This window comes from Pleurodeles waltl, chromosome 7 (assembly GCF_031143425.1).
Source record: "Pleurodeles waltl isolate 20211129_DDA chromosome 7, aPleWal1.hap1.20221129, whole genome shotgun sequence".
Classification (NCBI taxonomy): Eukaryota; Metazoa; Chordata; class Amphibia; order Caudata; family Salamandridae; genus Pleurodeles; species Pleurodeles waltl.
In genome coordinates this window covers 316,432,680-316,456,935 of record NC_090446.1, presented here as the reverse complement: position 1 = coordinate 316,456,935, position 24,256 = coordinate 316,432,680, and positions in this window count along the sequence as shown.

Sequence of the window (24,256 nt, the reverse complement as noted above, 5' to 3'; positions counted from 1 at the left end):
TTAAACTGCACTGGGCGAGAGATATATCAGCGTGTTTTGGTTTACTGTAAGCCTGGTTGTGCTGATCTAAAGCTCTTCAAATCAGAGGGTCCTTGGATGCAGTGTTTAAAGAGTTAACTGTAGCCAGACAGATTATGGGAGCTCATCACACTCAAAACTAATCACACTCTTAAATCTAGGGATTTTGGGCACCACGCGCTGCAAGAGACGTCTTGGAAGAGGCTTACCAGGGCAAACAGACACAAGATCACTTTAAATTCATTAATCACCTATCCATGTTTCCTTATTAGGGTAAAGTGATACATCACAGGCGGAAATCGGGCACTTTTTGGCAGAATTATCAGCAGCCAGGAAAAGCAAATGCAGACCACAGACACCAGGGCGAAACACAAGGACGAACCACAATCTACAATGTCGTCAAAAAGGTACAAACTCGAGAGAGGGCATGTTTACTTTTAGAATAAAGCACCGGAAAATGTGTCTAGACCTTAGAAGCTTCACCTTGGCTGTAATATTGTGTCCCACCTTTGTTTAAATAGATATTCGTTCATAACCTCATTATTTAAGTGACTTTTAAATATCCATCGTTAGTAAGTAGGAGTCTGGTAGCCAGTTCATGTAGAATAACAAGTTGTAGGTTTATTGAAGAAGTATATAGGTTAGGTAGCAAGTCACATAGTAAAGTACCCCACCAGGAGCAGCATCCTTTCAGCTCAGCCTACTTTCTCTGACAGTTCTACAGTCACTCATCAACACTCCATGTCACCACACACTGACTGAGCAGCAGAGAACAGAAACTCTATGTAGAAAATGCATTACCACTAACAGCAGGTTGTAGCAATGCTCATATGGTCTGATATGGTGGACTCCAGGAAAATATTTATTTCATGTACAGAAAGTGTATATAGAAAGTATTTTAGCAAAACGTTACAAAATCTGACACTCACAACTATTTGTGAAAATGTCCACCTCCTACATCCAGGCTATAGCGTCCTAAGGCACAGTTTTTATTTAACATTCCTAAAAATGTACCAGAGTATTTGTGGAAAACAACCTACCTAATGATTTTCAAACAGTTATTTCTGTTACTGAGTTTTCTCTCTCGACACACCTTCTTCAATGTTACATGCCTTTGTCGGATAGCTATTCTCTTATAAATTGGATATTAACAATTATCGATAAATATAAACATTTTTAGTGTAGGTGCAAAAATAATGTAGATTAACTGCACTAGAGGGAGAGAGAGATCAGACTACAGTTCTGTTTTTGCTGACCTACCATTCCTCAAAAGTAGAGGCTCCTTGCGGCAGCGTTTAAAAAAGTTAACTGTAGTCAGACGGATTAGGAGAGCTCATCACACTGAACACTCTTATAAATCCAGGGATTTTGGGCACCACCCACCCTTAAAGCCCTTGGGGAAGCCATTTACTAGGGGCAACTGTAGGAGGCTGGCCTGGTTTGTAATGGGTACCTTGGGTACGTACACCAGGTCCAGTTATCCCTTATTAGTGAAGTAGTAGTGTTCTAGCATCTTAGGCTGATAGAGGTAGCTATAGCAGAGCAGATTAGGCTGAACTAGGAGACATGCAAAGCTCATGCAATACCACTTATAGTTACACAGTACTTATACACAAGTAAAGACAATACTCAGGGTTACCAAAAATATAGGTATTTTTTTTGGGTGACACAGTACCAAAAATATCTTGGAGACAATACTTCTTCTGAAGGTAAGTACTATACACAATATATACACTAGACACCAAAATTAGACAAGTAAATAGTCATAGAACAATACAAAAAATAGGAAATGCTACAGAATTGAATGAGAGAAAATAGGTCTAGGGGTAACACAAACCATATACTAAGAAAGTGGAATTCGAATCATGAACTCCCCTAGACAAGTGTACTGTGTGCAGAATAGCAGGGAGAGTAAGAATACAGTAAAGGTAAGAATATTACCCCACCCCAGAGCAGGAGTAAAGTACTGCAAGTTGCCTTAGGACACACTACACCTTGTGATTGGGATTTTGCAGCAACCAACCAAGTCTGCAAAGAACAACTGCTGGATTCCTGGACCTTAAGACCTGCAAAGGAAGGGGACCAAGTCCAGAAGTCGAAAGAAGTTCCAGGAAGGACAGGAGCCCCTGCCAACGCAGAAGGGGGGGCAAAAGAAGAGTCCCTGGTTAGTTGAAGACTGTAGGAATGCACCATAGAAAGTTGCTAGGGGGTTCCTGCATGATGCAAAGGTTGTCCCATGATGTAAAGATCGTTGCAGACATGATTTCATGTTGGAAGTCACCAACAAGCCTTGGCTACGACAAAAGTGCATTTTGCATCAAAATGGCACTGGCTGGACCCAGGAGGGACCTGTGGGCCTCAAATCTGTGTGAGGAGGAAGAGGGTGTTCTCAGCACCTTAGAGAGCCCTCAGGATACCATTCAACACACCCAGCGGTCCCAGGACATGGGGACAAAGGAGGTGCAAAATGCGGTTGATGCAGCACAAGGGAAGGTCCCACGCTGCCGGAGAACAACTCAGCGAGTTGAGTGTTGCACAATAGAGTGCTGTGGACCTGGACCTCAATGTGCAGGAGGGAATTTTGTAAATGGTGCAAAGAAGCCTCAGGAGGTGAAGAAGACGCAGTACACAGGGGTACCATCGCTCTCAGGGAAGGCAAGGTCTTACCTCCTCCAAATTGCATCAGCAGGACCTCAGGACCTATGTCGATGATGTCCACCCTCTGTGCCCTTAGTAGTAGGCTCATCGCTGTGAGAGGAGTCCAAGGGTACTGGTCGTTGTCTTGGAAGGTGCCTGATTGGAGCAGGGGAGTGACTCCGTCACTCCACAGGAGAGTTCTTCGGCCCTTCTGGTGCAGGGATGAAGACAGGGAGTCCCCAGAGTGTGCACACCGTGGAAATTGTTGCAGTTGCTGACTTGGAGCTGAGGTTGCAGAAGAAAAGTATATCTGGTTCTGGTGGATACTTTGTTGCAGTTACAGCGTTTCTTGGAGCAGGCTGCAGTTGATCTGAGGTCAGAGGATGCTGAAGCAGTTGCAGAGGATACCTGAAGGAAACTTGCAAGCAGAATCTGAAGAGAACCCTCAGGAGAGACCCTAAATAGCCCTGAGAGGGGGATTAGCTACCTCATCAGGTATGGACCTATCAGGAGGGGTCTCTGACGGCACCTGCTTGCACTGGCAAAATGGCTGAGTCTGGGACACACTGAAGGAGCTCTGGGCACCACCCCTAGGGTGATGATGGACGAGGGAGAGGTCACTTCCCTTTCCTTTGTCCAGTTCCGCACCAGAGCAGGGGAGAAGGGGTCTCTGAACTGGTGTAGACTGGCTTATGCAAGGAGGGCAATACTATGAGTATAACGTAGTTTACTCTCCATTAACATAGCAAACATAGGAATGGAAATCTTAAATTCAAATATACAACATACAATATATTTCAATTTAGATATTTATTATAGCTAATTAAACATTCAGTTCGCACATAATATAATCAACATAAATCAACCCAAAAAATATAATACAACCCCCTAACCTAAATGAAACATACATATATGAAAACATAAATAACATACCAGTAAATACGCAAAAATAAACAAATAACACAGAACCAACAAAATCCCAAAATAGTATACATACAAATTTACAACCGCCTCATACATGAGAGGATATTTAAACAGCACAATAAAGTTACTGCTTTGATGCTACAATTATGCGTTGTAGTTTGGATTGTATAAAATTCAACATAATAACAGCCAATTCTAGGTTATAATTTCTTGCTTCAAATTCTCGTGTTACAGGCCTGATGGTAACCAATCCTGGTCAGGGCTTCAAATTTTCCAATTTCAAACACTTCATGCCAATGTTCAAGACATGCCAATTTACAAGCCGACGCGCGTTTCGGTGAGTGAAGAAAAATATAAATACACCTTCATCAGGACTTTGTGATTCAGTATAATTGGCATACGTACATCTTGTAATCTGCCTATCAAGGAAACATCAAAATTATTCATTACAATTCTTTGCATAGGGGGAAGGCTCGAATCATGTCAGATTTGCAACCAGACCAACTCAAGTGACTTAATTAAGAAAAAACACAGAGAAAGTGCCCAAGATCAAAATCTATAAAACCAATGCTTAATAAAGGTAAATAAAACTAAAGATCCAAGGAAAGCACCATTAGTGTCCAACAAAATACTAGATAAAGTGCAGAAATAGAATCACCTATAGCATAAAAGTGTTGGATTACCACCGAGAGAATCTAGTCAAGAATAGTAAAAGACTAGTTTGTTTATATTAAAATAAGATAAAATACCTTAGATATGAAAGAACTTAGATATCCCTTACAGGCTGGATTAAACACTCTCCAACTTCAAATTTGTAGTCCAAAATGAAGGACTAACACATGGATATAGCTAAATGAAGCTATGCTTTCTCACTCTAAAAGCAAACATACTGAAATCATTAGCTTGCACAGGACAGGAAGGTCTACAGGATAGAAAAGAAAAAATCTGCTCATATGTACAATCGCTAACTACAGACTTACCTACAAGTTCACATGGTTTAAAAAACGTAATCCACAGGGGAAACCCACAAGGATACCAAACTTGTAGGGAACAACTTGCTAACTGCAAGGGAACAGGGGGGAGTCATGAGCCAGATAGAAATGACACAATCCAGACGGTATAAAATAATTCAATCCACAAAGGTTCAGCAATGCTAGCCTACCAGTATCAGCAGGATCCAGGACATATGACCAGCACGATGATCTCTCGAGGAGCAATAACCCGTACTTCCCCAGCTGCCTTCTATTTAAACCAAATCACCACAGTTGATGTGATGAACATAGAAACAGGCCCATAGGTGCCATCTAAAGAAATGGTCAAACATGCGCCATCTTAGAACCGTCAAAACAGCATGAAATATGCCCAAATCTACAGAGAATAAGAGGTATGATCAAACTGTAGAGTCATAGCCATATAGTAGTGGCAGTAGTATGAACTCTTATATATCACTGATGAAAATCAGATAGTTTCTCGCACGGTTATCAACATCCACAAAAAAAATATTCAGGCCTAAACCTACTAAAAAAAAATGTAAAGAGAAATCATATCCTAAAAATGAACCATAAATAAATTAGGGAGAAGACGTCTAATTTACTCAGGAAAAAACGTCGTCTAGGTCTTTGGAGCTTCACCATAACTGTAATGTTTGTTTGTAGGGTTATTTATTTTCCCGATCAAGTGAAATAGATTAGTTTTACAGATCGCATATTGAGGACTATCAACTGTTTTGACACTTTATTGAAGATGGTCTCTACATAAATTGCTATCAGAATGCTCAGTTAATGACCAGAAACGTAACGGCAGCTGTGTTCTATCCTCTTCAAAGTCCTGATGTTGGAATGATTTGCGCACATCATAGACATTAAGCAGATGTTTAAAATAAAATGACACTAACCATTTTCATCAGTATTTAACATAACAAGCACACTTTTTGAGCAGAAGTTCATACCCCTTGAAAAGTGCCTCTTCGTGCTAAAGTGAGAAAAATAAAATTGTATTCCCATCCAACTCAATTGCGCTCATTTAACCGAACTAAAAAAGGTGAAAGGTTGAGTGGACCTCCTGAGATTGAAACCTGTGACCATATGGGCAAACACAGATCGATCCATGCGTTGGATGGATTAGTTTATCAAGCCACCATACCCAGACGTGGCCCAGGAAGGACATCAGAACTTCAGACGTTGACTTCAAAATGTTGGTAGTCAAACCACAGATCATTGAGTGTCTCCCTAGAAATGTTTCCACATAACTTACTCAGACTTCATGCTGTCAGAATACCATCCACGTCTAGATAAGCGAAAACATGCCGAGCTTTTACGAAATCATCCATTCCTATGAGTCTAAAACCCTTGTCATCGGCCACATCTTTCTCACTACTACAGTCAGCCATCTACCATCTTATGAACTATATCATGTTTTTAATTGCCTCCTTCAGTTTCGCATTGAAGTGCATCTCTTCATACACCTAACCCATTCATGAATCCCAAGTGCCTAACTTGTAGAAGAGTAAGTGCTGGTGCCCAAAGCTCTACTCACAATCCACCACAGGCCTCTTAAATCCACTACCAGACACACTCTGCCTCATTATCACTCTTGCAGATTCCTGCTTTCTCCCTTTGTGGAAGTTTTTCTGTCTATCTCTTTCTCTTTTATTCTCCACGTGCTTTTATCCTCTCTTTCTTCCTGGAAATGTCCGAGGAGGAAGAATAAGTGCCAGTCCCCAAAAATAAGTGCAGTTGGACCACACTGCCAACCATAAGTTCAAATTAAGCACAGCAAAGTCAACACAAGTCTGCTCAAGAAACGTTCCTTCAAGACTTGGCTGATAAAATAAAAAAATCAACTCAACTTTAACCTGTGTATGTCTTTTCACACCAGAACTTGTCAATCTGCTACTCAGAGGCAGCACTCGTGACACAGCACTGGCATTACTCTGCAAGCTAATCACTGTGGAACCAAGTTGCTAATTTTAGAACGCACCCTTCCAAATAAAGCAAGAATGCAGCCAGGCCTCGTTCTTATCCAAAAACACAGCAAAGTACCATGCAATTTAGCATAACCTCGTTTGACCTACGCACTGACCTGTACAATACAGAATTCAACATGTAACCAAAATAGTCATCCTGCATAAACCCACTCATTCTATAAAACATTCCATCGTGCTGCAAACCTAATCTTTCACTTTGTGGTACATCTAATCATTCACTCATCCTGCAATCTAGCCAGTAACACTAGAGCTAAGACACACACCCTGCCAACCGCCACTTGGCCTAAACATACCACCCTAATTTAACATCTAGTTAATCCTGAGCTGGATCTTTATTTATTGGAGTTTGTGGATCTTCTTGAATGTCTGGGTGAGTTTTGAAGCATTCAGGGAATCCTGCAGATCTGCTGTTTATCTTTCAGATGGATTCTAGGGAATTAAAGGACTACTTAAACGGGTTTCCAGTTGCAACAATCCACATTCCTGTACAGCAAAGGGTTGAGAAAAGTGAAAGAGTACAATATAGTGGCAGGAAAAGACTGAGAATGAGATCTTGTATCACCACACTGGTATGCAAACTAAATCCACTATACAAAAGAGAGTTGTGGCATTGCTCAAACTAATTTAATAATACAAGTGATCTCTAAGTACCGAACTTACATGATGCAGCATCTATGGGAGTGAATGAGAGAAACGGGTGTGGATTCCAAGTGTGAGATCCCTGATTCTTGCTGACAATTGTTGGGGGCATGATCATCTCTTATGGTGGATCTGTGTTATGTTTAATCAGTCATGTAACAGGAGTAATGCCATCTGAGGGGCAATTCTGCTGTACAGGTCCTGAGATTGGCAGATCAGTGTAAACTTAAAGATATCTCTGTTGTCTAAGGAACTGCCAGACATAAAGAAGAAGAAAATATAACACATATGCTTATAGAATTTAACTGGACGCACAGTCCTACATAAAGTGTGATATTATAGCACCAGTAAACTTTGTGTAGGCCTGGTATATACCCTAGCTCCTCGATGAGATGCTGAGAATCCCAATAGAAAAATTAAAACTAAAATTATTACTAACGAGTCAGAGAGTTGTTAAACTAAAAACTGCCACAGCCTTCATTGTTTTAAAGCATGCTCTGACCTTTACATAATCTTTGCAGCTTGAATAGCAAAACTGGTTAGGCTGGCACATTTCTGAAGTTAAATGTTTCTTTAATGACCTTCCTTTGAATTATAAGATGCAACTAACCATTGTCTTAAACAAAGGAACTAGTATTAATTATATCCTTTTCAGTTACTAACCTGCTTTGGAATGCACTGATGTGCATAGAAAGTAACAAATGTTTTGCATGAATGGCCTAACATTATGAAGGGATGGGAAAGGGTATCAGGAATTATACTTATATATGTAATATCACAGAAATCGCTATTTAAGAAATGCAAAATGCTATGTACAGATAGACCGATTTCCTGATACCGATTCCTACAAAGTAGGAAATCGGTATTAGGAGATCCCATTGCATTTTAGTCATTGGGTCAGTTGTGCATTTCCTAAACAGCGATTTCTTATTAAGAATGCACTATTTAGGGAATGCAAAATCACAGATGGCAAAGGGCAAAAGGCTCCCCTTGGTGCACCCCAAAAATAGGGGTGCACCTGTAGAGCACACATATGCCTAAGGGGCATGTGTGTGCTCTATTGTAATAAAAAAAAGCATTTTGGGGTGTTTTTTTTTAAATTGCACTTGGTTACCACCAACTTCCAGTCGATGGTAATTGCATCTCCTAAATACCAAAGTCACATTTAGGAAATGCTTTGTACATCGGAATAGGAATTGCAAAAAGGAAATACCTATTTATGATTTCCTATTCTGGGTATCACAAATTGCAATTTCTACAGGGTAGAAATTACAATTTGTGATTTCTTAAAGGCCTTTGTACATAAGAAAAGGCTGTTTTGCATTTCTTAATGACCCGAAACACAGATTCGGACTGTTAAGAAATGCAAAAGGGCTTTGTACATCTGGCCCATTGTTCTTGCAGGCTAAAAGAGCGTGTGGGAAAGGAGATGCATGTATCCAAGCCTTCTGTTTTTCAAGATTCTCCTTGTATGAATCTGCAAACCTTCAAGAAAATGTTTACAAATGTTGATAATTGTTACAGCTGAAAGCACATAAAAAGTGGTCCAAGGGAAAGAAAGAGAGAGAGAGACGACCCCATGAGAGAAGTCTAGTACTGTTGTTGAGGTTGTTTAGACTGCAATGGAAGAGAAGTTGATGTTCCGAGACCCCTCAGACACCAATATCGACTACCACCTTTACCGCGTAAACTGCCTGGCTCTTGGGTTATTTGAGTATGAGATAGTTATACATTCGACTGCAGAGTAGACTTGAACGTCGTACTAGGACAAATAGAACTTGATAAAGTGTTACAGAGTAGAATGTTAGCAGTAAGCACTTGGAGCTGATAGACATGGGAAACTTTTAGAGCAGGAAAAAGAATACTTTTTAACCTATTTGTGAAATGTTCTCAGACTGAACTGACTACGAGAGTTTGCTTCTATAAATGTTCTTTCATTCTGTAAAGTAGGAATGAGCAGAATACAGACAGATTCAGGAGATACTTCATGCATGTTTCTGTGTGACTTTATTGATTATTAAAGCTTTATTACTTATTGATTCTTACACTAAAAATATTTTTAAAACCCTCTTTATTGAACTCAAAGAATAAAGACTACAATTATATTTAAAGCTTATAAATGTTTTTGTTGCAGCTTATTAATACCGAACAGCCACCTCAAAGAAATATCCATGCAGAGGACCCAATATGAGAAGAGTAAGTGGTAGCGAAGAAAAGTAGTTGTCCACCTATAATTGGGATGGTGCTTCTGCTATGAGAGTGCACACAGCACTTTTTAAGTGGACCTTATGTCTACAACTTTTCTATAGCATCTTTCGCCACTTCTACATTAAATTATTCCATCTCGCACCATCCAGGGAAACTCTCAGTCACATGTTATGAAAGAGAGCCTCTTTGAGAGGAGAATTGTTGAGAAAATACACATTCTCCATATATCAGGCCTCCGAATGCAGAGGTATAAAGACTGTGCCTGCCTGGCTGGCCTATGGGGCCATGCTGGCTATGATTGGGAAGAGACCCTTAGGAGAAGTGATGCACAACAGTACATGCCATGATGCTGTTTGCAAGACTTGCATGGCAGCAGTATGGAGTCATGGGTGAAAACGTGCACGCAAAAGAGACACTGAGGCAGAATGCAAGGGAGGTGGTAAAGCAATGAGAGCTGACCAGGTGACAGGTAGAAATGATTAAATCTCTGGACTCCAGTGTGAAAAACTACAAATAAAATGAGAAAATTCATAACGGCTGTACAGGTAACATTAGAGAAACTGGAGTCTATAGTTCCAAAAGTGGAGTAACACACAAAATCATTCTGTATTTTGATACACAGCGCTAAGGCTGAAAATGGGGCTGTGAAGGAGCAAGAGCGGGAGATGAAAGACTTTGAAGACAGAGTGGTGGATCTCTTTGTGTCAACAAGATGTCAGCTTCCGCAAATGAACAGCGAAAAGCCAACATACATGTTATACAGTTTAAGCCACTCACCATGAAACTTCCACCCTTGAGGTGATGAGCTTGTTATTCAGTAAGTATATTAATCCATATGCCAGTGTTGTGGCATAAAGTATAGGGCTCCCATAAACGTTAAAACAGAAGTCTGCAGAGTTAAGCAGATTGTTAGCCCTGACACACTTAGGTGGTCATTCTGACCTCGGTGGTAAAAGGCGCTTACCGCCGGTCAGAAGACCTCCATAACACCGCCGCGGTCGCGGTAAACCGCCACGGTCATTCTGACCCGCAACTGGCAAACCGCCAAAAATCCGACAACAACAAAAGTCCGCAACAGCAACAGCCAGCGCAAAACTGGCGATGACTAAACCTCCACCGTCACGCCAACAGAAATACGCCCATGCCATTCCGACCCACAAATCCCCGCAGCGGTCTTTCAACCGTGGTATTCCATTGGCGGTACACACCGCCGCGGTCAAAATACACACACCTTTACAAAACACTATCACATTGGACAATTCAAAATACACACACCTGAGACACATACACACACCACTCCCACACACCCAATTAAATATAAAACACACACCCACAAACCCTTACGACCACAATTGCGACTGAAGGACAGAGAGAGACAGCACAGCATAGAGTAGACCATCACACAGAGGCAAATCACAACATCACCCACACAATTTCCATGCACAAAACACCATACACCACCACACTCACCACACTCTACAACACATACACCACCCCTCACCTCATCCACACCACCCCATGGCACCCCAAAGACACCCCTGGTTCTCTGACGCTGAACTCAGGGTCACAGTGGAGGAAATAGTTTGTGTAGAGCCCCAGCTCTTCGGGGCACAGGTGCAGCACACCACCATTGCCAGGAAGATGGAGCTATGGAGCAGAATAGTGGACAGGGTCAACGCTGTGGGACAGCATCCACGCAATCGGGACGACATCAGGAAGCGATGGAACGAGGTACGGGGGAAGGTGCATTCCATGGTATCAAGGCACAACATCGTGGTACAGTGGACTGGCGGCGGACCCCCACCTACTCCCCCAGAATTCACAGCATGGGAGGAGGAAGTCTTGCACATCCTGCATCCTGAGGGCCTCGCAGGAGTAGGCAGAGGAATGGACTCTGGTAAGTCTAATCTTCACTACTTCATTCCCTCCACCCCACCTGCATGGCAAATCATACCCCCACCCTCACCCCCACCCCCATCACACCAACTCCTTGCAAATGGCTCACCATCACAACCCACCCATCCCAAAACCTAGCCCTGCATGCCTCCCCAAAGCATGGACACCCATCACCAAAGCATGCCCACTGCACATACCCATCTCCCCCACAAGCCACCGTCACAAAAGCCCCCACAAGGGAATGCCAGCACTGGGGTACACGGCCACCCACCCATTACACGAAATGGCACACACAGAAGCAATAACCATACTCTTATACCCCTGCAGGACCCGAACGCCACCACACCGCCCAGGAGGGTCCAGAGATGTCCATCCCACCCCCAGAAGAGGCCCCCAGTGATGACAGCAGCTCTGTCTCCCTGGACCCAGATGACCAGCCCGGCCCATCGGGGACCTTGGGACAGTCGGTTCCCCACAGACAGCCACAGGCTACAGCAGACCTAACCCCCTCTGGGAACACCAGCGCAGCTCCCACCCAGCAGGCCCATGCCTCTGTCTCCAGGACACGTCAATCAGCGGTGTGTCCACCACTACAGGGCACCCAGGTTGACCCACCACCCCAACAACAACAGGGACCTGGGGGCAGTGGTAGTGGTCACACGGTCCAGGGGACAGAGGCCCAGGGAAACAGGGAAACTGGGAGGGCTGCTGTGCGACAGGGGGGGGACAGGCCCAGGGAACCGACTCTCCAAGAGGCCCTCTCCTCCATCATGGGAGCATATCACCGATCCCAGGAGACGATGGCTACGGTACTGGCCAGGTTCCAGGAGATCCAGGTACTGCAGGAGGAACAGTACATGGGGTTCAGAGAGGAACTGAGAAACATTAGTTCCGCAATGGGGACCATCGTCGTGGCCCTTAACCAGATAGTCACCACATTGCGGGACCATGTGGCACCACAAAGGGCCCCTGTCACTAGCCTGGACCAGGAACAGCCTACCACCTCCGCCGGCGCTAGTGGACAGGAGGCCCCCACACAACGACAGGCCACCAGAACCCCACCTCCTGCAGAAGAAGAACCACCCCGCAAGCGGTACCTGAGATCTCACAAGAAGACAGAGTAGGATGCCAAGACCCCCGCCAGCAAACGATACCCCCTGATGTCATCCCACTGTCCCACATTGTCACCCTGTTCAAACTTAAACTGCCCCTGCTCCATCCTTCCACAGGCATATGGACAATGCACCTGTGAGACTGAAAACTGGACTCTGCCATGGACATTGCTCCACCATCACCCATCACCGTTTTACAATCATGTCCCTAAATTTAGCACTTTAATAAAATCACTTATTGCACTTAAAAAATCTGGAGTCTGCTTATATTTTGAACAAATGTATTAGACATAACGGTGCCAAAATGTTCAGTTACATTGTGATGACAACATACCACTGTCACACAGCTGTAGTCCATGGGCAAACAAAGCAGAGGTCACGCAGTGGGGCCCACAGCTCTGAAAACGGAAGGGAAAGTCACAACTCAGTTAACAGGAACTGGGGGGAAACACAGACAGTAGAGAGGCAGGAGACTTTAAGTAAATGTAAAATGGCGGGGTTGATTCATACCTGTGTGCTACTGAAAATACTGTTGTATCACTGTGTCCCTGTTATCTGTGTCGTCCCCGTCGTCTTCCTCCTCTTCACTCTCCACAGGCTCCACAGCTGCTACAACACCACCATCTGGACCATCCTCCTGCAGGAAAGGCACCTGGCGTCGCAAAGCCAGGTTGTGAAGCATACAGCAGGCCACGATGATATGGCACACCTTCTTTGGTGAGTACATTAGGGATCCACCTGTCATATGCAGGCACCTAAACCTGGCCTTCAGGAGGCCGATGGTCAGCTCGATCACCCTCCTAGTACGCCCATGGGCCTCATTGTACCGTTCCTCTGCCCTTGTCCTGGGATTCCTCACTGGGGTCAGTAGCCACGACAGGTTGGGGTAACCAGAGTCACCAATTAGCCACACACGGTGTCTCTGTAGCTGTTCCATCACGTAAGGGATGCTGCTATTTCGCATGATGTACGCGTCATGCACTGACCCAGGGAACTTTGCATTAACATGGGAGATGTACTGGTCAGCCAAACAGACTACCTGGACATTCATCGAATGATAACTTTTTCTGTTCCTGTACACCTGCTCACTTTCACTGGGGGGAACCAAAGCCACATGGGTCCCATCAATGGCACCAATGATGTTGGGGATATGGCCAAGGGCATAGAAATCACCCTTCACTGTAGCCAATTCGCCCACCTCAGGGAAAACAATGTATCTCCGCATGTATTTCATCAGGGCAGACAACACTCTGGCGCGGGCGTGACCGCCATCTTCTATCTGCTTAATCACTCGAGACCTGATCATCCACAGGAGAGGACCTATACTGCAAGTGCTGCTGTGACCTCGGTCTGGAAGATACAATGGCTGCTGCGACTGGGGAAATGGCCTCTGCCTTCACATCTGAGGAATTGGAGAAACTTGTGGATGGGGTCCTCCCCCAGTATGCGCTACTCTACGGTCCTCCAGACCAACAGGTAAGTACACTGGGACCATGCTTTGTGGGCAATGCCTGTGTTGAGTGGGGTGGATGAAAGATGGTGGGGAGGGGAGCGAATGAGGCATGCATCGCACGACAGATGAGAGCATGTGCCATATGGCAAGGTTGGGGAGGGGGGGCCACTCACATCGACCATGCAAAAAATGATGATTTTTTTTTTCCCCACCCTGTCCATGTCACATAGGTCAGCGCCCATCAGAAGATTGACATTTGGCGTGCCATCGCCAAGGACGTCCGGACCCTGGGGGTCCACAACAGACGGGGCACCCACTGCCGCAAGAGGTGGGAGGACATCCGCCGCGGGAGCAGGAAGACCGCGGAGGCTCTGCTGGGGATGGCCTCCCAACGTAGGAGGGGTGGCTCCCGTCAATTGACCCCCCTGATGTCCCGGATCCTGGCGGTGGCCTACCCCGATTTGGATGGGCGCGTGAGGACATCACAGCAGACACAAGGGGGTGAGTACCAGCACATTCTGCTATGTTAGCGCACAGTGGAGGTGTCTGGGTGGGGGAGGAGGGCTGTGGGTATCTCTAGGCCAGGGCGACTTCTGTAGGCTGGTCCTCTCCGTAAGGCATGGCCCTGTGCCCCCGCCCCCCACCTCTGTAGGGTGCTAAGTCCAGCTATCCATGGCCCTGGGTCACCTATGTGTGCAGTTGTCGTCCATAGGCTTGTAGGCCAAGTCACAATACTTGAGTAGTGTACACCGACTGCGCGGCGTAGTGCAGGGGGCTTCTGTGTCTGTCCTCTCCGCCAACGGTGTCGCCAATGCATGCACTCAACATTTCATTTTTTCTCCCCCCCCCTTTTTTGTGGTCTTCCTGTTCATGTGTGCATTAGTATCATCAGGCAGAGGAGAAGTGGCATCGGAGCACGAGGGAGCTGCATCTCACATGGCCCCAGAGGGCCATGCAACTGACTCCGAGTTCACCAGTGAGACGGAGGGCGAGGGGAGCTCCACAACGGGGACCCGTGGAGACGTCAGCGACACAGACACGTCCTCGGAAGGGAGCTCCCTTGTGGTGGCGGCAACATCCGTGCCCACCGCTACAACAGGTACAGCCGCCACCCCGCACACCAGCTCCGCCCTCCAAGCAGCCCCTCAGCGTTCGCCCCGTGCCCGCTCGGCCAGGAAGGCGGGCATCTCCTTCGCCCCAGGCACCTCAGGCCCTGCCCCAGTTACCCCTGCTGCCCTCAGTGAGGAGATCATTGACCTCCTCCAGACGCTCATTGTTGGGCAGTCTACCCTTTTGAATGCCATCCAGGGTGTAGAAAGGGAGGTGCACCGGAGCAATGCATACCTGGAGGGCATTCATTCGGGTCAGGCTGCCCATCAGCCATCGTTCAACGCTCTGGCCTCAGCACTGACGGCAGCCATTGTCCCTGTCTCCTGCCTCCCCCCTCCAATTTCCTCATCCCAGTCCCACTCCCCTGTTCCTCTGCCTATTCCAGCCACACCTAAAGACCAGCCTGCACACACATCAACACCCAAGGGCAGCTCATCCAGACATAAGCACCACAGATCACACAAGCATTCACACATGCAACATCCACATGCAGACATGCCAACAGCCACTGCCTTCTCTGTGTCCCCCTCCTCCTCGTCTCCCTCCTCCCTCCCTGTGACATCTCCACTCACACCTGCATGCACACCACCATCAGCCAGTACGTCCATCACCAGCACACCCACCAGAACACTCCGCACACGTGCAGTCACCACCCCCACTGCCATTTACACGTCCCCTGTGTCCTCTCCCAGTGTGTCTGTCACCCCCTCTTCCAAACCACACAAACGCAGGCAGCCACCCACCAAACAGCCATCCACCTCACAACAGCCTCCGTCACAAGCACCTGAACCCAATGACAGCACACTTGACTCTCCTACAACCACATCCTCTTCCTCCACTTCCATACCCACTGCACCTACCCTTCCCACTGCCCCTAAAAAGTTTTTCCTCTCCAAAATTAACCTCTTTGCATCACCTGACCCACCTCCTCCATCTCGTAAGAGTCCAAACAGCACCTCAGCCACCACAAGCCCTGCACCTACAAGGACCATAGTCCAGGGCTATTGGAGTCCACCAGCTTCTAGGGCAGCAACATCGGCCAGCAGCAAGGGGGCAGCCAGCCCACCCCCTGGGAAAAAAACGAAAAAAGGGAAGGGCCGGCGCGAGAGGCCAGAGACGGCAGCCCCCAAAGGCAATACCCTGGCACCGTCACCTGGCACATCCACAAAGGGAGGCAAGGGCCCCAGAGATTTGGCGAAGGAGGGCAAGGGCAGCAGGGCGGACATTTCCGGCAGCAGGCGAGCTGCCCAGGAGGGCCCCACCAGCCCCATTTCGGGTGTGAAGGAGGACACACACGGGCCCAGGACTCCAGCACAGGAGGGCCCCGCAAGCGAAAGGTCGGATGGCGACTGAGCGGAAAATATTGGCCTGGTCTGGTTCCCTGGGAACACATGTCAAGCACCGCTGAACAAGGCCCTGCCATGGCAAGCACCGCTAAACAGGGCCCCGCCGTGGCAAGCACCGCCGAACTGGGCCCCGCCGTGACAAGCACCGCTGAACAGGGCCCCGCCGTGACAAGCACCGCTGAACAGGGCCTGCCGTGACAAGCACCGCTGAACAGGGCCCCGCCATGACAAGCACCGCTGAACAGGGCCCCGCCGTTGCAGGCACCACCGAACTGGGCCCCGCCGTGGCAAGCACCGCTCCGCTGGGCCCTTCCTGTCAAGCACCGCTCCGCTGGGCCCTTCATCTCAAGCACCGCTCCGCTGGGCCCTTCCTGTCAAGCACCGCTCCGCTGGGCCCTTCATCTCAAGCACCGCTCCGCTGGGCCCTTCCTGTCAAGCACCGCTCCGCTGGGCCCTTCCTGTCAAGCACCGCTCCGCTCGGCCCTTCCTGTCAGGCACCACTCCGCTGGGCCCTTCCTGTCAGGCAGCGCTCCGCTGGGCCCTTCCTGTTAAGCACCGCTCCGCTGGGCCCTTCCTGTCAAGCACTGCTCCGCTGGGCCCTTCCTGTCAAGCACCGCTCCGCTGGGCCCTTCCTGTCAAGCACCGCTCCGCTGGGCCCTTCATCTCAAGCACCGCTCCGCTGGGCCCTTCCTGTCAAGCACCGCTCCGCTGGGCCCTTCCTGTCAAGCACCGCTCCGCTGGGCCCTTCCTGTCAAGCACCGCTCCGCTGGGCCCTTCCTGTCAAGCACCGCTCCGCTGGGCCCTTCATCTCAAGCACCGCTCCGCTGGGCCCTTCCTGTCAAGCACCGCTCCGCTGGGCCCTTCATCTCAAGTACCGCTCCGCTGGGCCCTTCCTGTCAAGCACCGCTCCGCTGGGCCCTTCCTGTCAAGCACCGCTTCGCTGGGCCCTTCATCTCAAGCACCGCTCCGCTGGGCCCTTCCTGTCAAGCACCGCTCCGCTGGGCCCTTCATCTCAAGCACCGCTCCACTGGGCCCTTCCTGTCAAGCACCGCTCCGCTGGGCCCTTCATCTCAAGCACCGCTGGGCCCATTGGCAGGGCCGGATCTTTGTCGGCCAGGGCTTCACGAAGCACTCTGGGCACCATGCCTCCTCCAGAACCAGTGGAGTCTGTAATCCACTTGATGGACTGTGGCTTTGCACTCCACAGGATGGTACAGTGGGCAACCCACCCACTGTTGATACTTGTGAGACTGTGGCTTTGCACTCCCCAGGATGGTACAGTGGGCATGGAGGCCCCTCGTGGATCTGGCGTCGTGGACTCAACTGGCTGAAGTGCCCCCCCTTCCCTTCCCCCTGAAGTGCCTGTCGTTTTACTATCTGATGCCCCTGCAGTGTTATCTCCAATGGAATCGGGTCTCGTGTGTGGGCTTTGCCCATGTGTTTAGGCCCATTGGCCCACAAACAATGGATGATAGCCAATATGGGCCGGACTTTTGACCTATGTATATATTGTTCATGATGTAATATATTTTATTTATATTTTCATATTTCACTTAACTTCAATTATGCTATATTATACTTCATTTTTAATGATCATTTAATTTTGTCTTTGCATTCTTCCGGGGGGTTGGGGGGTGTCACTCTGACTTGTTGCTCTGCATTGATGTGTGTGTTGTAGTGGGTGAGGGTGGGGGTGGGTGTGTGGCGTATGTGTGTCCCCGTAATTTTTTGCCTCCCCCCTCCCCTGTGTCATAGGTGCAGTACTCACCGTTGTCTTCTGCGCCGGCGTTCGTGCTCCTGGTAGAGGAGCAGGTAGACAATAGCTGGTAGGATGTGTAGTTCGGGTTCCATGCTGTCCAGATTCCTCGTGGGGTGTATGGAGGTGAGCGTTTTCCCGTTCGAAGTCTGTTTCCGCCGTGTTTTTATCGGCGGGGCTCCCGCCCCGGAAAAGGTGGCGGATTGGTGAGTTGTGATAGGGTGGGCAGTACATTGTCTGCCGCCTGTCTGTTGGCGGTGACCGCCGCGTTGCGTGTCTGTACCGCCGTGGCGGTCGGAGTGGTAAAGTGGCGGGCTGTGTTGGCGGTTCCCGCCAGGGTGGGAATTCAATTTTTTTGGTCGCCTGCCTGTTTGCGGGTTGGCCGCCTCTTTAACACCGACCGCCAGGGTTGGAATAACCCCCTTAGTGTGGTATACGCCCAGACTTTTTCCTTCATGCCCCTGCATAACTCAATTAACTTTTGTTGGCATTAGTACTTTTTGTGTTTTACCCCTGCCAGCTGGTGGTAAAAAGCTTGTGCTCTCTCGCTTAAGCATGGTAAAATTGGGCTGTACATAATTGGAACATTTAATGTACCTGTAGGTCCCTAGTAAATTGTACTACAAGTACTCAGGGCCTGTACGTTACATGCTACTAGTGGACCTGCAGCATTCGTTGTGCACCCACTAAAGTAGCACTGTAAAACATGTCTCCGGCCTGCCAATGCATCCTGTAGTGCAGTTGAAAATTTTTGACCTGGCAAAATAGAGCTTTTCCAAGCCTAAACGTTTCTTTTTAATAAGTATAAGTCATCCCCGAGGTAGACACCAAAGGCTCATAGGACAGGTTACAAAGTATTTAGAAAGTAGGACTTGTGTGTTTAAGTTTCCATGTCCCAGCAGTGAAAAATTCCGTAAGTCATTTTTCACTGTTGTACGGCCTATTTCTCCAATAGTCTAACACTGGGTTACCTTGTTTCAGTTAACCAGTGTTAACTTCAGATTGACAGCAAATAGAAAAATTACATTTACACCAAAATGAATTGTAATTCAAAATCCTCTTTAGTGGTAACGTTGGATTTAAGATATTTAAGATATTGTTACTTTTGGAAAGTTGGCAGTTCCCGCTACAAGTTTCTAAGGACTTTCTAGGAGTTTCCAGCTGCCTGGGTCTGTTAATGGTTCCCCCATCAAGAATCTGTCTTCGGTCAAGTTTGGGAACGGATAGAGAAATGCTTCTTCCACTCAAATTAATCGTATCTTTAAATCCTCTGATGGTAAAGTGGGAATTTAAGTTACTATTCTGAAAATGACACTTTTAGAAAGTGGAACACGGCACAATAGGTTATCCGAATATTCCCACAAGGGACTGGGTATGAACATTAACCAAACAAGCTATTTTTCAACAAACTGCCTACCACACCCACATAAATTGGTCTAGGGACCTATGAGTTTCTTCTGCTTTGAAGAAACATTGTAAAATCTGAGAACAATATGGTTGGGTGGTTTTCCATGTTGTTTAGGATTGCCACTAAAATTAAGGAAAATAACATTTGATGATCTGACTTTGACAGCAGGGAAGTGTGTTTATTCTGACTCATGTAATTTGTATGCTGTATGATTAATAAAATTCAGGTTAATGTATAAATAAGTACACCTAGCCACAATTTTTACTGTATAAAATCCTTTTTGCTATGTTAGGACCAGGTGTAAGAGAAAGGATATGCGGTTACAATATCCCTAAAATAAGTAACTGAGTTGCAAATATCTCCTTCAGGAGACACCTTGTTTGGTTAACTTTTAGAAAATTAGCTTTTTCTTGACTAAACCAAATGCACCTTAATGCCAGTGTCCATAATCACATCACGGTGTATGGCTCTATTGTGGTGTTTTGTGTATTTCTGGCAGACAATGGGGCCAAAAGAGGCTTGGATATGGGGCAGGGTGTTTGTTTCCTGAGCAAGATGTCCTGGTGAGGTTGTTTTCAGCCTTCCTGATCTTCAAAGTTCAGCTGCAGGACTTGCTCACCTCTTTCCTGACTTCTAAGGGATTCCAGCCCTGCATTTTACATATGCGTCTCTCACCTAGGCCTGTCTGGCCTTTGTAACACTAGGCATTTCGGAGCCAAACCCAGGAAAGGTGAAAGGTTAGACAAAAGTACCATGCAGACCCACAGGCTGGCACATGGGATAAAAGTGGCACCTTCAGTGCCTCTCATCAGAATAGTCCAGGATCTGTGGAGGAGTTGAAAAAAGGACTGCCATGCCTTAAGAAGGACGATTGGACCTGCTCTTCCTGAACCCAGACTCTCAAGAAGTGACTCCAATAGTCAGTTGGCTGACCTCCTGTTTGAGCTACAGGATCACAATAAGCTTCCTGAGCCTCCCTGCCTCCCTTTAACTACCCAGCTGACAAGCACCAACTGGGCCTACTAGGACCTGCCTGAGGTCTGCTGCTGCTTTCTGCTGGAGTGAGTCCAGATTCCCAAGAAAAGCTCTCCGGGTGCTGGCCCCTTGGCTGGCATCAGAAAGTACACCTCGTGCCTCAAGACCACAAGTCCAAAGTTCCAAGTGAAGATCCTGAAGTTTTTGAGCTCTTGTCAACCATAAATGGACTCCTTGCATCACCTGCTGATGCAGATCTTCAGAGATGACCTGCTCTTGGCGCTAACTGCAGTAGTCTGAGTAAACACTAATATTAGGCTCCTGCGACAACTGTCTCTTTGTGACAAATGACAACTGTGAACTATGCCCAACCTGCTCCTCGCACCGACACAGGTCTCCTTGCGTTGACCAACACAGAGCTCAAAATATTTATGACTCTCAGAATATCAAACAAATGACAACCTCGACCTCCTCAACAATTCAAAAACAGATTCTGTAAAAATTGGAGGAAGGCTGGCCCTCACCCATGCACTCGATGTGTCCCAAATCTCTCCTTATCATGAATACCAGTCTCACTAGGAGAATCAAGTATTCAGTGCTTCTGGATCACCCTACTGGCATATGATTCCATATCAAGCTTTTAATCACTCTGCTGCTCATCCACTCCTCTCGAACCCCCAGTATTAACTATGGAAGCTAATCATGCTGATTCCTCTCACTCAGCAAACCAAACCCAACAAAAAAGCAAGAACCTGTGCAGCCAGATGCTTATCAGTAATTCAGCAAAGTACCATGAAACCTAGCCAACCACCATGTAACCCAGTCACTCACCCCTATAAGGGAGCCACTCAACATGCAACCCAAGCAGTCATAATACAAAGACTCATTCACTGTATAATCATACACTCACTGTTCAAACCCAAACTCTTACTGTTTGATTCAGCTACTCATCGTTCAGCTCAGTTAGTGACTTCACAACCAAGCCATTCAGAATGCAAACACTCATTTATTTATTTTATTTGAGTTTGTGTGACATGTTGAAACTTTGAAGATGTTTAGGTGATTTAGATAGCCACACAGATCCCTCAAACATTCAATGACAGACATCACCAACATTCAGAAACATTCAAGGGATTGCATGTTTAAAGGGGTTTAAAATACATAAGGTCACACCTACACAGAACAGTGGTACTATAAGTGAGACTGTGAGAAGACAGAAGAGTACCAAGAAAAGACAATGAACGGGCCCTGTTATAACTCACAAGTATGCAAACCAGTTACAGTTAATCCATTATGCAAGAGACAGACTTGCTGCATAACTGAAACTGCTACAAGACATTAAATAAAAAGTAAACTCTAAATAATGAAATTATATGATATGATGCTGTAGCATAGTGTAAACAGCAGTGTGAGAGTGAATAAGCAACTCAGGGTATTTTCTCCGTGTGTGATGTCTTAGCTGCCTGCTGAAAGCTAGTGGGATCCTCGTCATTTCACTTCGTTAATTTGAGTTACGTTCAGTCAGTCACTTAATACGAATAATGTAACATGAACACATCTCTATTGACTAAGGCCTCTGATTGTCAGATCTGTGTGACCCGAGAGATTAAGCTATTGGCCAAAGACCTGACCCTACAACAACTGTGACTTGATGCGTAACTTTGGTATCTGTATCTTTAAACCATACATTATGCTAGGGACACATGATGCTCTGGCATCTTATGTAAACACTTGTAAGATGTCTTTAGCCTCAAGCACAGATCTACTGTCTAAAGAAAATACCTACAGCATATCTGAAGCCTTAGAGATATCTCTGCTAAATAACCATACAGCTTGTTAGTTGTGTATCTCCTGAAGTACAGCTGTGTGTAGTGGACTGCAAACCTGGCAACACGTGGGCTTGTCTCCAACTGGTTAAGTGCCTGTCCTTTGCTGGCACTCAGTGTGATTCTTAGCAATCACATGGTTGATTTCGGGTATGTTTAATCAGTGAACTATGAAGGATTATTGTGTCTATTGGGATAGCTTTACTTGTTATGTCTCAGATTGTTTGGCTTGGGAGATAGCTTTACAAATTTCAATTTCATTTCAACTAGATGGAATGTCCTACTCCACAATAAGTATTTCTGGGGTTCATCTGGTATATTGTACACATTTGCTAGCCTCAGATGGGTTCTTGTAAGAGTTGTGATATAAGATTAATGGTTGGCGATATTGTGCAATATTGGGGTATGATTGAATCACGCAAAAGTATCTTAAAAGAGGCCAGGGGTAATTGTACCTTACTGCTATTTTCAATATGAGAAAGACTTTTGATTCAAAATATGGGCTTAATTCCACATGACCACCAGATATACTTAACGTTGCCTGATTTCTGGTGCTCCTAGGCACAAAGTACTGATGTATGTAATTGTATTACTTTGATTAAATCTACAAAATCATTGGAATATTGATAGATACACATCCAAGGCCATGGACTTTCAATTTACCTTTCCCAGACCCATTTCTTGCAGCTAAATACCACAACCAGTAATGACGGGATATCGTGCTGCAGAGAGCTGTCTTTCCTTGCTGTCATCAGCACCAAGGAAACTCAAAAGTCACCCTCGACCATCCAACACCTCTTAATCAAGCTGCGAAAAGCCCCCTGACCTGAAATGCGAGCGGGGAAATAAGACAGACTTCAGCATCACCTAAAAAGGTGAGCAGCTGACGATTATGGGCTCCTTGTCTTTCTTAGCTGTATAAATCATTCTGCGGCAGTGCAGGTCACCGTTTTGCTCCTAATTAATTTATTTTTAAAACTGCATCTGCTTCCAAACTCATGAAGATGGGAATTCTTAAATTTGTGAGGTCAACAACATTGCAACTTCACCTACCCCTAGAACAGATACGTAATGTAGCCAATGTCAGACATCTGCTACAAACCATTGTATAGCTATTTTCTTTCACACTGGATCTTAATGATTACCAATATGTAAGTGTTTTAGTGTAAGTACAAACATAATATAAGGTTAAACTGCCAAGAAGAGTGATATATTGAGTGTTAGTTTGGCATCTTTAGTGTGGTATCCCCCCAATTTTTTTGCCTTCACCCTTCCTGATTTTCTGAATTTGTTTTTGTAGTATGCATTAGGACTCTGACCAGTGCTGACCAATGCTGATCAGTGCTGAAGTGGTTGTGCTCTCTCCCTAAAACATGCCACATTTGAGCTACACCTGATTGGCACAACATAGTTACTTTTATTTCTCTAGTATATTGAGCTACATGTACTCAGGGCTTGTATTTTAAATGCTACTAGTGGGCCTGAAACACTTGTTGTGCCACCCACTAAAGTAGCACATTAAAACATGTCCTGGGCCTGCCACCACAGCCTTTAGGTCAGTTTTAAACTGCCATTTTGACTTGTCAAAATAAACCTTCCTTTTTAATAGATATAGTTGACCCCAAATGTAGGGCATATTTAAAATTTAAGACGTGGTTTTAACTTTGCTTAGTCCTGGTAGTGAAAAACTCCTGATGTTTTTTTCCACTAATGTAAAGCATATCTCTCCTATTGACTAACACTGATTTGATTACATTTAGTCGGTGCTAACATTAGATTGGAAGCTACTAGATATGTCAGATTCAGACTCAAATTAGTGGTAGTTTAAAATCATCTTTAGAGATAGAATTGTATTTTAAGTCACAATTCTGTAAATGCCACTTTTGAAAGTTGCCAGTTTCTATCATATCAATTTTGTGCTTCTGACAGTGTCCTGTATCACATGACTGTGAATGGCTCTGT